At 37.1% G+C, this 13,186-nt stretch overlaps 1 long non-coding RNA gene across 3 annotated transcripts in view; it reads left to right on the forward strand.

Moving 5' to 3' along the window:
- The first annotated feature begins 6 nt into the window (after positions 1–6).
- LOC117284125 overlaps positions 7–13,186 on the forward strand; it is a 27,167-nt gene continuing 13,987 nt past the window's right edge. For all 3 annotated transcript variants that reach the window (XR_004515215.1, XR_004515217.1, XR_004515216.1), the window contains exon 1: positions 7–221. This is a non-coding gene — a long non-coding RNA (uncharacterized LOC117284125). The remainder of the gene's footprint in view (positions 222–13,186) is intronic.

The raw sequence follows: 13,186 nt of genomic DNA on the forward strand, positions 1-13,186 counted from the left end.
CGGGGGCCGCCCGGGGCTGCTCCGGTAAGGGGTCCGACCGCGGGCGGAGAGCGCCAAGCCGTGGAGGAGCGGGCGTCAGGTGCAGAACTTCTGTAAGGTCTGGAAGCCGGACGTGCGTGGACGTTCATACGCACGGACCTGAAGTTACGGAGGTCGCACTCACAGGCCGTTCTGCTGCACAGACCGGAGCCCCCGCTGCCAGTGTGTGTCCACCTGTACAGGTCAGTTTAAGGAAGACCTCCGGGCTCGCACGACCCCCCACAGTCACCTCTCCGAAGTGGTCTTGAACAGACGCTGTTTCCTTCACTGTACATTAAGCCACCAGGGAGCGAGCTGCCCTGAAAATAAGACCTGAGAGGACGCAGTCAGGCTGGCGGGGCCGCAGTCCCGGGCCTCACCTCCCGCTGCGCCCCTTCCGCTGCTCCAGCGCTGGAAGGAATTGAAAGGTTACTCCCAGTGCTCAAGTTTTCTCCTACTGTCCTGTCCCCACAATTCCCCAAGCATATCCTGGACTTTCAGGGCCTCTCGTATTTGCCAGGCATTTTCCCAAACAACTCGAAAAATTCTTAAGAAAAAATTCCAATTATATTACAACTTTTGTTAATTATTTAGCTCAGCAGTCCTCCGTTCAATGCCTGGTACAAAAAATAAAAATAAATAGGCAGCTAACAACTTTGAGGAATGAGGTTTGTGAATGATATTTCAGTGATACTATATGCCTTTATTAATCAAATATACTTCCTAAGATTGCTGAATTGTTTTTTCAAAATCAGCTATTTCTTTAAAACTGATTTGTAATCAAAGTATAAATTCAAATATACCATCCTATTTTATTACATATAGTCAATTTAATTTTTAGCCGTCTTAACATTCTTGTGTGTTGCAGCATTATCCTGTTTACATCTGAGTTTTATCCAGAGTAAATAAAGTAATATTCTGCTTTTAGAGTAGTGTTCCAAAGATTATAGTGATTTGCTAAGTTTCTTAAAAATTGTTGAATTTTGCAGGTCTTTCTTCTTTGGAAATAGATGATGCAGGTTTTGTTGATGTGCCATATTTTAAGTCGCTTATGGCTGCTCTTTGCTTTGAACATTTTGTCATTCATCTTAAAATAGTGGGACAAAAATTGGCACAATTTTAAGATGGGCTTTAAAAACAAAAAGAAAACAACTCCCTTTGCCAGGTTGTGATTGATATCTAGTAGTGTGATTATGTTTTAAAAGTTCCCATCATTTGTAGCCTGTATTTTTTTATTTTTTTATTTTTTTATTTTAGTACCTGGGATTAAACTCAGGACTTTGCACTTGCTAGGCAGGTGCAGTGCTACTGAGCAATATCCCCAGCCCTGTATTTTAGGCATGGTTCATCAAATTTATATAGATATCTATACTTCTTGAAAAGTTACTGCAAGACACCAAATTGCTCAGTTTTATTAACCACTCGTTTTACTAAAAGATATTTTCTTTCCAAGTCTAATGCAAAATTTTCAGAAAACATGAAATGAAAGTAAAACACTTTAACATATGTCTGTGCTAAGTGAGTTTTAGACCTAGATCAAATTCTGTTACAACAAACACTATGAAAAGCAAATATGTGCAGTTTTACAAAGCCCCTTTATTCAAAGCAGTGTTAGATCTGATGAGTTTTTATTTCATGGAAAGGGATGTGAATAGCAAAGGGCATAGACTCCAGTCTGCGACCAGCCTGAAATTTTCAGGTTTTTAGAGGACTGACACAGTAAGAAGTCCACCCTTCTCTTACCATTATCAGTGTGTATCAAATATCGCCACATCCACTGCCCTAGTCCAAATGTCTGTTACCTCTTTCTTGAACCATGACAATATCCTTCTCACTACTGTCTCTAATTCTGATGTTGTGTATTCTCAGTATCCAAAAGCCAGAGTGATATTTTTTTTAAAACGTAGATCACATGTTAGTGCTTCCCTGTTAAATCATCTAATGATTTCATATCACACTCAGAATAATATCCACACTGTACTCTGTTTAAAAAGTTGTGCCTATCTGGACTCTACCTGCCTCCCGCTAAATGACTGCTTCCCTCAGTGCAGGTGTCCCTGATGGCTCACATGCAGCTGGTTTCCGCTGGCCAGTTCTTGTTCTGCCTCTCCTTTCTACTAGAAATGCACTCATCAAAGCAAGGAAACTTCCTGTCCTTTAGGTCAGACTTAATGGCAGTCTTTTCAGAGAAACCCTCCCTAACCACCCATGCTAGAGGAGCTTTACCGGGTCTGGAACTTTTTAAAAAGTAAATTAATGGATTTCATTTTTCTAAATAAGGTTTAAAGATTTCTAGAACAGAGCCAGGCGTGATGGCGTGTACTTGTAATCCCAGCACTCGGGAGGCTGAGGCAGGAGGATCGCTGTGAGTTCGAGACCAGCCTGGGCTACATAGTGAGTTCCAGGTCAGTCTCAACTACATAGTGAAGTCTGGCATTCCCATGTATCTTCTTAAACTCCAAATAACCAAATTCTCCCAATGTGAACATCTTGCATTAATGTGGCATGTTTCTTACAACTGATAAGCCAGTATTGAGTAATGTTGAATATAGCTCATGGTTTACAGTAGAGTTCAGTCTTGGTGTTGTACCTCCTTCAGCTTTTGACATGTATAATGCCACATATCCGCCATTACAGTATCATCCAGAACAGTTTTATTTCTCTATCTCCTGTACCCTACCAATTCGTCCCTCCTTCTCCTTCTCTGAACTATGAATCTTTTTAATATCTCCCTAGTTTGGGCTAAAAATATCATATAGTTGTAATTATGTAAATGCTTCTTTCGCTTAGTAATATGTGCCTAAGTTTCTTCTGTGTCTTCTAATAGCTTGATATTCATTTTTATTGCTGAGTACTATTCCACTGTGTTAGGGTTTAACTTGTGCCCCCCCCACACACACACACACACTGAAGTCCTTATCACCTGTGAATGTCACCTTATTTGTAAATAGGGTTTTTGCAATTGACCAAGGTAAGGCATTGTCCTTAGAGTGAGCCCTAACTCCAGCGTGACAGGAAAAGGGCTCATGGGCTGCAGAGCAGAGGCACGGAAGAGTGCCAGGTGAAGACCAAAGTGACTCTGCTGCGCTCTGGTGAGTAACAAAGATTGCCACCGATCACTAGAAGCTGGCAAAGAGACAGAAGAGATTCTACCTCATGGCCCTCAGAAGGAACTACCTCTGCCATTACCTTGATTGAAGATTTCCAGAACTGTGTGGAAATTAATTTCTGTTGTGCGAGCTGCTGGATTTATACTGCTTTGTTGTGGCCTCCCAGGAAACTAATACACATCTCACGGCTGTAGCCGCTTGGCTTTTTATTCACTTATTGAAGCTCCTCTTGCTTGCTTCCAAATTTTGGCACTTATGAAAAAATGCTGCTATCAACATCCATGTGCAGGCTTTTGTATGGATGTTAGCTTTCAGCTCTTTGACAAAATATTAAGGAATACAATGATAAACCTTATGTTTCCTCTGGTAAGAATCTGTCAAATTTGTTTCCAGTGAAGCTGCCCCACGCTGCACTCTCACCAACAATGGAGAAAGTCTCTTTGCTACTTATCTTCTCCAGCTTCTGTTGTCAGTGTTTTGGATTTTGGTTCTTACGATGACTGTACAGTGGCAGCATATTGTTTTAACTTGTAGTTCCCTTGAAGACATATGAGCATCTTTTCATGTGTTTATTTGCTATCTACACATCTTCTTTGTTTGTTCATACTATCAGCCAATTTTTTAATTGAGCTTTTTTTGTAATTATTTTTATATTTTCATTACTGGTCTTTCATTCGATACACGTTTTCCAAATATTCCAGCCCCATCGGTGGCTTGGCTTTTCATTTCTTACTTTTGCATCTTACAGAGCAGGTGTATTCAATTTTAGTAAAGTCCAATTTAACAGTTTTCCTTTTCATTCATCATGCTTTCACTGTGGCATCTAAAATGTCATCTCAAAATGCAAGATCACCTGGGTTTCCTTTCTGTCATCGTCTAGGAGTTTTATGGATTTTCATTTTATAGTCAGGGTCTGCAGTTCTGAGGTAATCTTTGTGGGAGGTGCAACGACTGTGTCTAGATTCTTTCTGGCGTGTGGATATCTCCTTGAGCCCCACCAGCCATGGTCTTCTCCCAACACACTGCCATTGCTCGCGCCAAATGGGAGTTCACTTATTCTGTGAGCTGTTTCTGGGCTTTCCTTTTAGTTCCTTTGATCAATTTGTCTATCCTTTCAACAATGTCGTATTGTCTTCGTTAGTATAATAAACTGTTTTAGGAATATAAATGATCATAAATTTAATATTTCCTTGCACTTGTATCTATAGACTGTATATCACCATTGAACAACAATTTTGCAAAAGCAGAGAATTTTTAAAATTTTATCAAATTCTGTGTCCGTAACATCAAAAGCAATCCAAAAATTACTTGACAGTGGAGTTTCTGACTGATATTTGGGGAGTGAGTGAATAATTATCCTCTGTTTTAATCTAATAACACAGTTATTCCTGTATGCTTACATGTGTGTGAGTATGTATGCACATAAGAAAAATTCTGAAATTTAGTGACACTTTAATTTTACATGTGAATCCTAAAAATCATTTGGTCACGTTCCACTAATTCCACTATTTAAACTGTTTATACTAAGATAATTTAAGCTCTCAGCTTTTGTTTTCAAACTCAGTTCTTACATCTTACCTCCTAAAAAATGAATTATTTAGATTTTATGTGTTACATTACACTAACATCTTTATTACTCGGTGGCCAGAGATTTTGCCTTATTTTTTTTAATTGAGTTTATTGGTACATTTTAGGTATACAGTACAGTTACATTCATTATTGGGATCTTGTACCTTTACATGACAGGTCTTGGTTCTCATTTTTTCCCCTTGTCCCTGCCCTCCCCTCACCCTCTCTTCTCCTCCCCATTTACAAACATTTTATTTCCATTGTTTCATTTTCTCATATTTTTTCCTTTCCCTTATTACCTTTCTCCTACCCTTCCCTCTTTCCCTACACCTTTAGCCCTTTTCTTCCTATTTCACATTGCCAATCATCTCATTAGAATCTTATGTACTATTACAGTTTATTCACACCAGAAAAACCATTCAATATTTATACATGTGTGACTTATTTATTTCACTTAGGAGTATATCCTCAATATGTATCCATTTTCCTATGAATGAATCTAATTTCTCATTCTTTCTGGCTGAGTAGCATTCCATTTTATAGAAAAACCACATCTTCTTTATCCAGTTTCCAACTGATGGGCAGATGGGCTGTTTCCCTATAAACATAGGTGCACTGAGACTTTGCATTCTTAATTTTGTGACACCTGAAATGGACATTTGTTGTCTTCATACTGATTGAACCCATAGGGCAAGAGGGTTTGGTTTCCAGAACTCAGAGATTTTAAAAGCGGACCTTAGAACATGTACTCCTGTTAGTCAGTCGGGCCAGGGTGTACAATGACCTGTGAGGCAGAATGGTACAGGAAGCAGCAGAGACCTTGGTGAACATCTCTCATATGAGCAGCCACTGACTCAGGTCAGTGAGACCTCAGCCAGTGCTGCTGTGTGGACCTTGAGTGGCCCTCAAGCCCATGTGTTGAAGGCTTTTTACCGAGCATGTTCAGAAGGAGGTGAAACCTTCAAGCTGTGGGGACCTAGCAGAAGGAAGTCAGGCCCTTGGGAACATGCCCTTGAAAGGAATACTGGGGCTCCAAACCATCCCTCTTTCCCTCTTTGCTTCCTGGCCTCCATGAAGTAAATAGTCTTCTGACCCAATTCACTGCTGCCACAACATATAGGCCCAGAGCAACAGGTAGGAAGTTAAAGAATCCTCCTTGTGGTTTAAGAGAAATTAGAAATCCAGATTTTTATATAAAACCTCTACTATTTAAGAATAAAGAACACTTACAAATCAGTAATAAAGAAGAATTTTAAATTGCAAGAGGAACTTCAGAGACACTTCACTGAATTACAAATAATTGAAAATCCCAGAAATAACCAATTCATAGTCTATGAATTGTTCATAATTCTAAGTAGTCTGATGAAATTTTCCTCGATCATGCTTATTTCTGCTTAGGACATGAATCATCATTTTCTCTGTGCTATCCATGAAGTATATATTACTGCTTATTACTTAGTGACCTTCTTGGTTATCAGATCAATTTTGACTGTATCAGTATGTGTGTTTGAGTAACCCTTATTTTACCTTGTAATGGCTCCAAAGCACAAGATGGATGCTAGCAATGGAGGTATCAGACAGAAATCAGAAAATAATTCTTTTAGGTTAAAATTATAAATGCTTGACTAATAAGGAAAAAACATAATTGTATGCTGAAGTTGCTAAGATCTGCAGCAAGAATGTTTCTTCTGTCTGTAAAATTGTTGAAGATGGAAAAGAAAATCAGTGCTACACTTTGGCCTGCAAAACTTATAGATTAAACATTACCATATTTAAAACTGTAAGGGGGAAAATTGTAGTATACGTAGCAAGTTTAGTACTATCCACCTCTCAAGAATCCCCTGGGGCAGTGATGGCAAACCTATTAGACATGAATGCGAAAACACACTTATTTATTGCAAAGGGTCAACACTGCAATTAAACTTGAATACTGTGGTTTCAGTTTAGAAAAAATAACTCATACATTAACATATTTTGTTTTAGAAAAATAACGCACGTGCCATAGGTTCACCGTCACTGCTGTAAGGGGTTCTTCATAACTAAAGGAGGTAACTCTATGTTATGTACTAATATTAGTGCAAGAATTCCAGAAAGCTGCTGGTAGCATCTCCTAGAACTCTATATTCACACCCTGACTCAGCAGTTCCATACCACATGTAATTAAGTGGTCACCAAAATATTATACAGAAATATTTACCTCAGAATTATTCATAATGGCCCAAAGGGAAACAGCCCAAATATTCAACAACTATAGAATGCATAGAAATTGTAAGATATGTACATGGTAGAATATTATATAACAATAAAAACCAGTGTCTCACAAAAGAAACTGGATGAACTTCTTGGACATTCAGTTGCACAAAAAAATGCCAGATGCAAAGATATATACAATCTACGATTCAATTTATGTGAAATTTAAAAGCCGACAAAAACTAATCTATGGTACTTGAAGTCAGGTTAGGGGTTACCTTTATGCAGTACTAGAATGGGAGCAAAAGGTAGATTCTAGGTGTGGGGCAATAATATCAGATGACTTCCTCATTTCCTTGACACTTGTTACAAGTCAATTTATAAACTACATTTAAAAATTAATTCCATCATTTCACAGATGAAACTACAAACCGGGGAAGCTTAAAAATATGGTTCAAAACAGACAATTAGGGAGTAGTCTATCACTGGCTGGGCATTTTGTTTGCCCATTAACATTCTAAACACTAACTAATTAATCAAGTCCACTTCCTCCCATAGGTAAAGGAATGAAGGTAGGTACATGATCCTCTTTTGATACAAATCTAAAAAAATCAGAACAAGGTCTCATATACTGTTTTCTGGTCCTTAGAGAGAGAGAGAGATTCTCAAATCAGTGCTGCCACTTCCCCTGCCAGTGGGGAGCAGATTCCTGTGAGTGTAATGAAATGCAGCTTGGTTACCATCTTCACGGGAGAATGGCCTGAACATAATGTGGAGATGGGAGGAGTGATGAGCTTGTACCTCATGCTGTGTGTGGTTCAGCTTCAGGGAAGCTTTCAGCCTACTCACGCTGACCACCTAGTGCTGGAGGAAGGCCCTTTGGCAGGGCGTTGAGCCTTCTGCAGACAGGCACGCCTCAAGGAGGGCCACCCCGGGCCACCCCAGCTGTGACCAGGACTTATCTAGCAGCCTAGAAACCCAGTAGCTGCCATTTTTGTGGATAGCTCAGCATAAGCAAATAAAATCAGCTTGGGCCAGAAATGGAAGCCAGATTTTTACTTTGTTTTGTTTTTAACATGATCCAACACAGTTATAAAAGAGGCTACAATATACTGTGATAATCTCATTAAAATAAATTATCATGACACTAAAACTATGGAAAACTGTGAAATTTTAAAAATACATTCATAAATCAAAATGTTTTTTTAAAATGTAAGTACTACACATTTGAGTAAAGTTATTTCCCAAACTCCTCTAATTTCTTTCATTCCAAAGTACCTATTTGGTTTACTGATTGTATTTCCTCGTATTGGTCTTTTGTTTTGTTTGTTTTGTTTTTAAAGATCTACTCCACCTCATTAAGTATTTCCAATGCTACTTTGCTGAACACAGAAGTTGAGGTTTTGCAATAAGAAAAAGCCAAGTTTTGCAAATGCCTAATATCTAACTCAGTCTATGTCTCCAAATACAGAGAGCTATTTGTCCTTTGTGTTTGCCACCAAAAAGCACCTGGTTCTAAAACTGCAGCTACCCTGTACTGAACAGCCTCTTAACAGACCTTTTTTAAAATATAAAAAATAATAGAGAGATTATAAACATATTTTTGATAGAATAATTGTGATACAGTGCTGCCAATTTTGCCAGGTATCAAGGCATATCTGGAGCCACACAAACCGAAACAGCATGCTACTAGCATAAAAATAAGTGTAATGCTAAATGGAACACACTGAAAATATGTTAACAAAGATTTAGAACACAAATTTGTATTTGGCATGAGCAGCAACCGAAAGGAACACAGGAGGTTGCTCTCTTTGGCAGCAAACATACTAAAATTGGAATGAAAGTAACAGAGGAAGAATATTAATAAAGATAATTAATTACCAAATTTTGAAAAAGTCAATTTAGATACATAATTCACACACTGCACATTAATCTAAATTCCTGATAGACTTGAGTTAAGTAAATGCATCATAGAAAATTTAATAATATAGATCACTAGAAATGAGCTGTCTATAACAAATATACAATTTATTCAAATTAAGTCCTTCCAAAAAGTATACAAAAGTAAATAATTTACATTAAGGAATTTAAACCTATTTAGAAACTAATCTGAACTTTAATTTTGATGCTGAAGAAATATAATTAAATTAATCTTGAGGTAGCATTTTATTCCCTTTATACTTAAAAATTAATTAAAGTTAATACCAAAATAATGATAATTAATTGAGATCAAGCCCCCTTACTTATATTTTGTAAAACTTGTCTGCATATAATCCTTATCAAAGACAAACTAAGTCTTTATGAAGAATTACAAATTTATTTCTATCATTTCTCTGAGTACTGAATTTTGGGAAATTCATAGAGGTAAGCATTCAGGTTCAGAGAAATCTTCATGTACAAAGCTTTACCACAGTGGCATAATAATAAATAATTAGAAATGTATGTGAGGTTTACTGATGGATTAAGGCTTAAATGAATCATTTTGCTTCCATTGGAGCCTTCATAATCTACCTTAAAACTTTTCCAAATAGGCAACATGCTTATAAATGTAAGAGAATCTCTAGAAAATAGTCAAACTTTTTCTAGTAATTATTGAAGTTGATAGAGAATATTTAATTCTTTGATTGCCATTATAATCGTGGTTAAGAAGCAATAGGGTATCTTCACTGATCAGGAAATTTTTAATTTAAACACTTAGGCGTCAAGAAACCTAATTGCATAATATAGGGCAGGGGATATGGTTCAGTGGCTGAGCACAGGTTTAGCATGCCCGAGGCTATAAGCTCAATTCTCAGCACCCAAAATAACCATATACATACATAAACACTGTACATACATACACATGAGTGACAACACATAGCAGTTAAAAGTAATTTTAAAAGACCTCAAAATATATAATAGTTCAAAAATAACAGCAATTTATTTTTCAGTCAACATCTGAGATGGGATTAAAATTAAAGTGTAAATAACTATAGACGCAGCATAAATATAGATTTGTAGAACCTATAAAAGTACCTAAGCATCTCCTAATGAAAAAAGAAATTAAACATGCTGAAATACTGAAAATCCAGATAATATTTTAAGATCAAGCACAATATGTAGTTGTAAATTCAACATGACTATAAAAATACATTTATATTATACACGAATATTATATATATATATATACATATATATATATATATATAAACACACAAAAACTATACAAAGGCATTTGTATAAATATATGGTTGTACTAAGTTTTTACTAATAATAAAGTTTTTACTAATACTGATATTAGTAAAAACTTATATTTCTATATTTCAAAATATTATATTATTTTAACAAGATGAAAAATGTCCTTTCAAATCTATCATCAATGTGTTCAAGATGACTTGAAGGGCTGCAAAGAAATATTCTGAAAGAAATATTCCAAAAGAAATAACTATTTTTTTCTTTACATTAAATAAAGAAAATACTCTCATTGACTTTCTGTGGCTGTGAAAACTGAGATAACTTGAGTCTGTTTAGACTATATACTGGGTCAATGACCCCTCCCGGAGACTTGCTTTAATTCTGGAGTAAGTGGCTGTCACCCTTCCTGAGGGAAAAAAGCCCTCACAGATCTAGTTGATTAAGGGCCCTCAGATGAGGTTCTCCTGGGTTACCTGAGCAGGCCCTACGTACCCTGAAATTTCCTTCCAGGAGACAGGGAGGAGAAGGCCGCATGCAGACTGAAGAAGGGATTAGTGATGCAGGCACAGTCAAGAGCACCAAGGAAGGCCCAGGACTGTAGCAAGCTGGAAAGAGGCAAGGGAAAGAGTCTGACTATAGCTTCTGATAGAAGCACAGTCTAGCTGACCCCAGTTTCAACTTCTGTCCTCCAGAAACGTGAACAATACATTACTGCTACTTTAAACCACCCAGTGCGTAATATGTTGTTAGGGCAGACGTGGGAAACCAATACACTGTTGTTTTACAAAATGAAGTAAATTGTTCCCTGTAGTGAATTATGAATAAGGAAGAGTATTTTCGGGTCACCGAAGAACATGCTTGGTGTTCTGGGACTCTGGCTCTGAACCGGGATGGAGGTATGGGCAGCAATCTCTAGGGAGGAGATAACGCAGCCGCAATTGGCAAACAGGACAAAGGAGAGTTTGATGAAGGAGCTACCAAACTAACACTTACCTGCATCGGGCTAATCTGAGCTTCACACCCATTCTTTACACCCTATCCTTCATGAAAGTTTATTCTTCAAACTGGTGCTTTAGAGATTGAATAGCCAGAGTCTGTACTCCACACCAGAGCAGGGCAGGACAAGAAGGCAAAAGCAGTGCAGAGAAGGCAAGAAACACAGGAGGAAACCAAAATCCAGCAGCACCATGGAAATAATGAGATGCAATAGAGGGAGAAGCAAAAACCTGAAGGGATGTGGAGGGGGCAGGAGACAGGGCTTCCATGAGTGCACTGGAGAGTAGAGGAAAAAAGCTGCAAAGACTGCCGGGCTTGGCCACACAAAAGCAGCAGAGGTTTGGACTGGTTTATCAAAGAGGATAATTTTAGCTTGAGTAAAATTCCAAGTTGTTTTTGAAATCAGTCAGGCAGGACCATCTTTCTGGTCTTTTTCTTTCTGTTCCACCTCCATCTCTGCTGTGTGACGATACAGATTTTTCTCACTGTGCTGTAGAGAACCTGCTCTTCTCTCCATTACAGAGTTGATTCCATAAAGAAACTATCAAAATTCAGAACAATACAGGACTTAGCATGAGAAAAATTATCAAGTAAGGCAACAGTGTTTGAAACATCAAAGAGGATGAGACGAGAGAGATGCAAGTCAGAAAGTAAGATGAGCTCCTGAAAAATGGGCAGAAGGATGATCAGACACACCTATAAGGGAATAAAACAGGTGACTGTGACAAAAATCAAATAAATAGCAAGGGATGGAAAGGCTGGAAAGAATGAGAACTGAAGTTAGCAGGGAAATATGGGAGGGAGAAAGCAAGCTGAGAATGCACTGCACTGTGTCAACATAATGAAGCAATTTATATTAAATGTGTATATTTTTAGAATATATGTAAAATCACTTCAACTCTCTGGACTTTAGTGAGAGGCGTAGTCAATTTAATTTTAATTCAAGCAAGGTTTTCCAAAGACCATACAATTTTGGTCAATCAGGATTTATCATACTTCAGGAGAAGTTCGGTGAGTTCGGAAATGCGTTAACTATCTTATGACATTTGGCTTTTGTGACAAATCAGTGGCTTCCAGTATAACCAATGACACAAAGGAGCTCCTTTATTTCCCAAAGTGAACACACACCCTTAGCAAGCAACTCTAGAATCAGAAGGCTGTAGTGCAGATTTTGTGGAAAGGCCAATGATAAAGCAACACGTGAATGAGTTATTAGCCTTTTCTAGCTCCAACACTAATTTGTTTTTATGTGAATTAATATAAATGCTGAAGAAAAACTACCTGGTGTTATGAAATTTGAAAAATGTGCCCTTGGAAAACTTTTAGTCATCTATTTTAGCTTTATAGGAAAGAAGTTCTCTTTAAAAAGATGAAATGTGAAGGTGATGAATATGTAATAATGTTTTCATACACTTGCCAATTTAATGTGTTTGCATAAATATTTAATACATCAATCTTTTCAAGAAGAACATATACTGAATTTAAATGGGACTCTTCTTTTTCATTAGATTGGCCTATTTCTAAAATCCCCAGAAAAACATTATATTATTTGATTGACATTTCCAAAACAATCATCAAACTTTTTATTTTGAAACGTCACAAAAAATTGTCATTTTTATTTAGCCTTTAAGCAGTGTCATCATTGGACAAATGTGTGTAGTTATGTGATGCATAAAAGTAAAATCTGTTTCTAGTTGATTTGGTAACACAAGAAAGTATAAAATCATGAGTATTAAGAAAGAAGAAAATGTGATGATATCTTAAACTAGGAATGTTTTTGGGAGATCCTGACAAAATTCTGTCAGGTTTGGCTTTCTTTCAGTAAAGCATATAGACTTTCCTCATGAAATTCAACTTAGCTCCATTAAAAATATTGTCATTATTATGTTTCTGTCCAGCTAAACACAATTCCTCATTATACTGTTGTCCCTAAATTTCAATCAAAGTCAATTGCACTTTCTAATTGCTTTCTTAAATTGTATATATGCCTGCTACATAGTTGTTTCAATGACACCTTGAGTCAGTTGATCTCTTTTCTTATGTGTGCTCTTTCAGGTGTTATTTTATGTATTGGATGCACGACAAACTATCTAAGTTAACTCTTTTTTTTTTTTTTTTTTTTTTTTTTT

The sequence above is a fragment of the Fukomys damarensis genome, unplaced genomic scaffold, assembly GCF_012274545.1.
Source record: "Fukomys damarensis isolate Sample0158 unplaced genomic scaffold, DMR_v1.0_HiC HiC_scaffold_4, whole genome shotgun sequence".
In the NCBI taxonomy this organism is placed as follows: domain Eukaryota; kingdom Metazoa; phylum Chordata; class Mammalia; order Rodentia; family Bathyergidae; genus Fukomys; species Fukomys damarensis.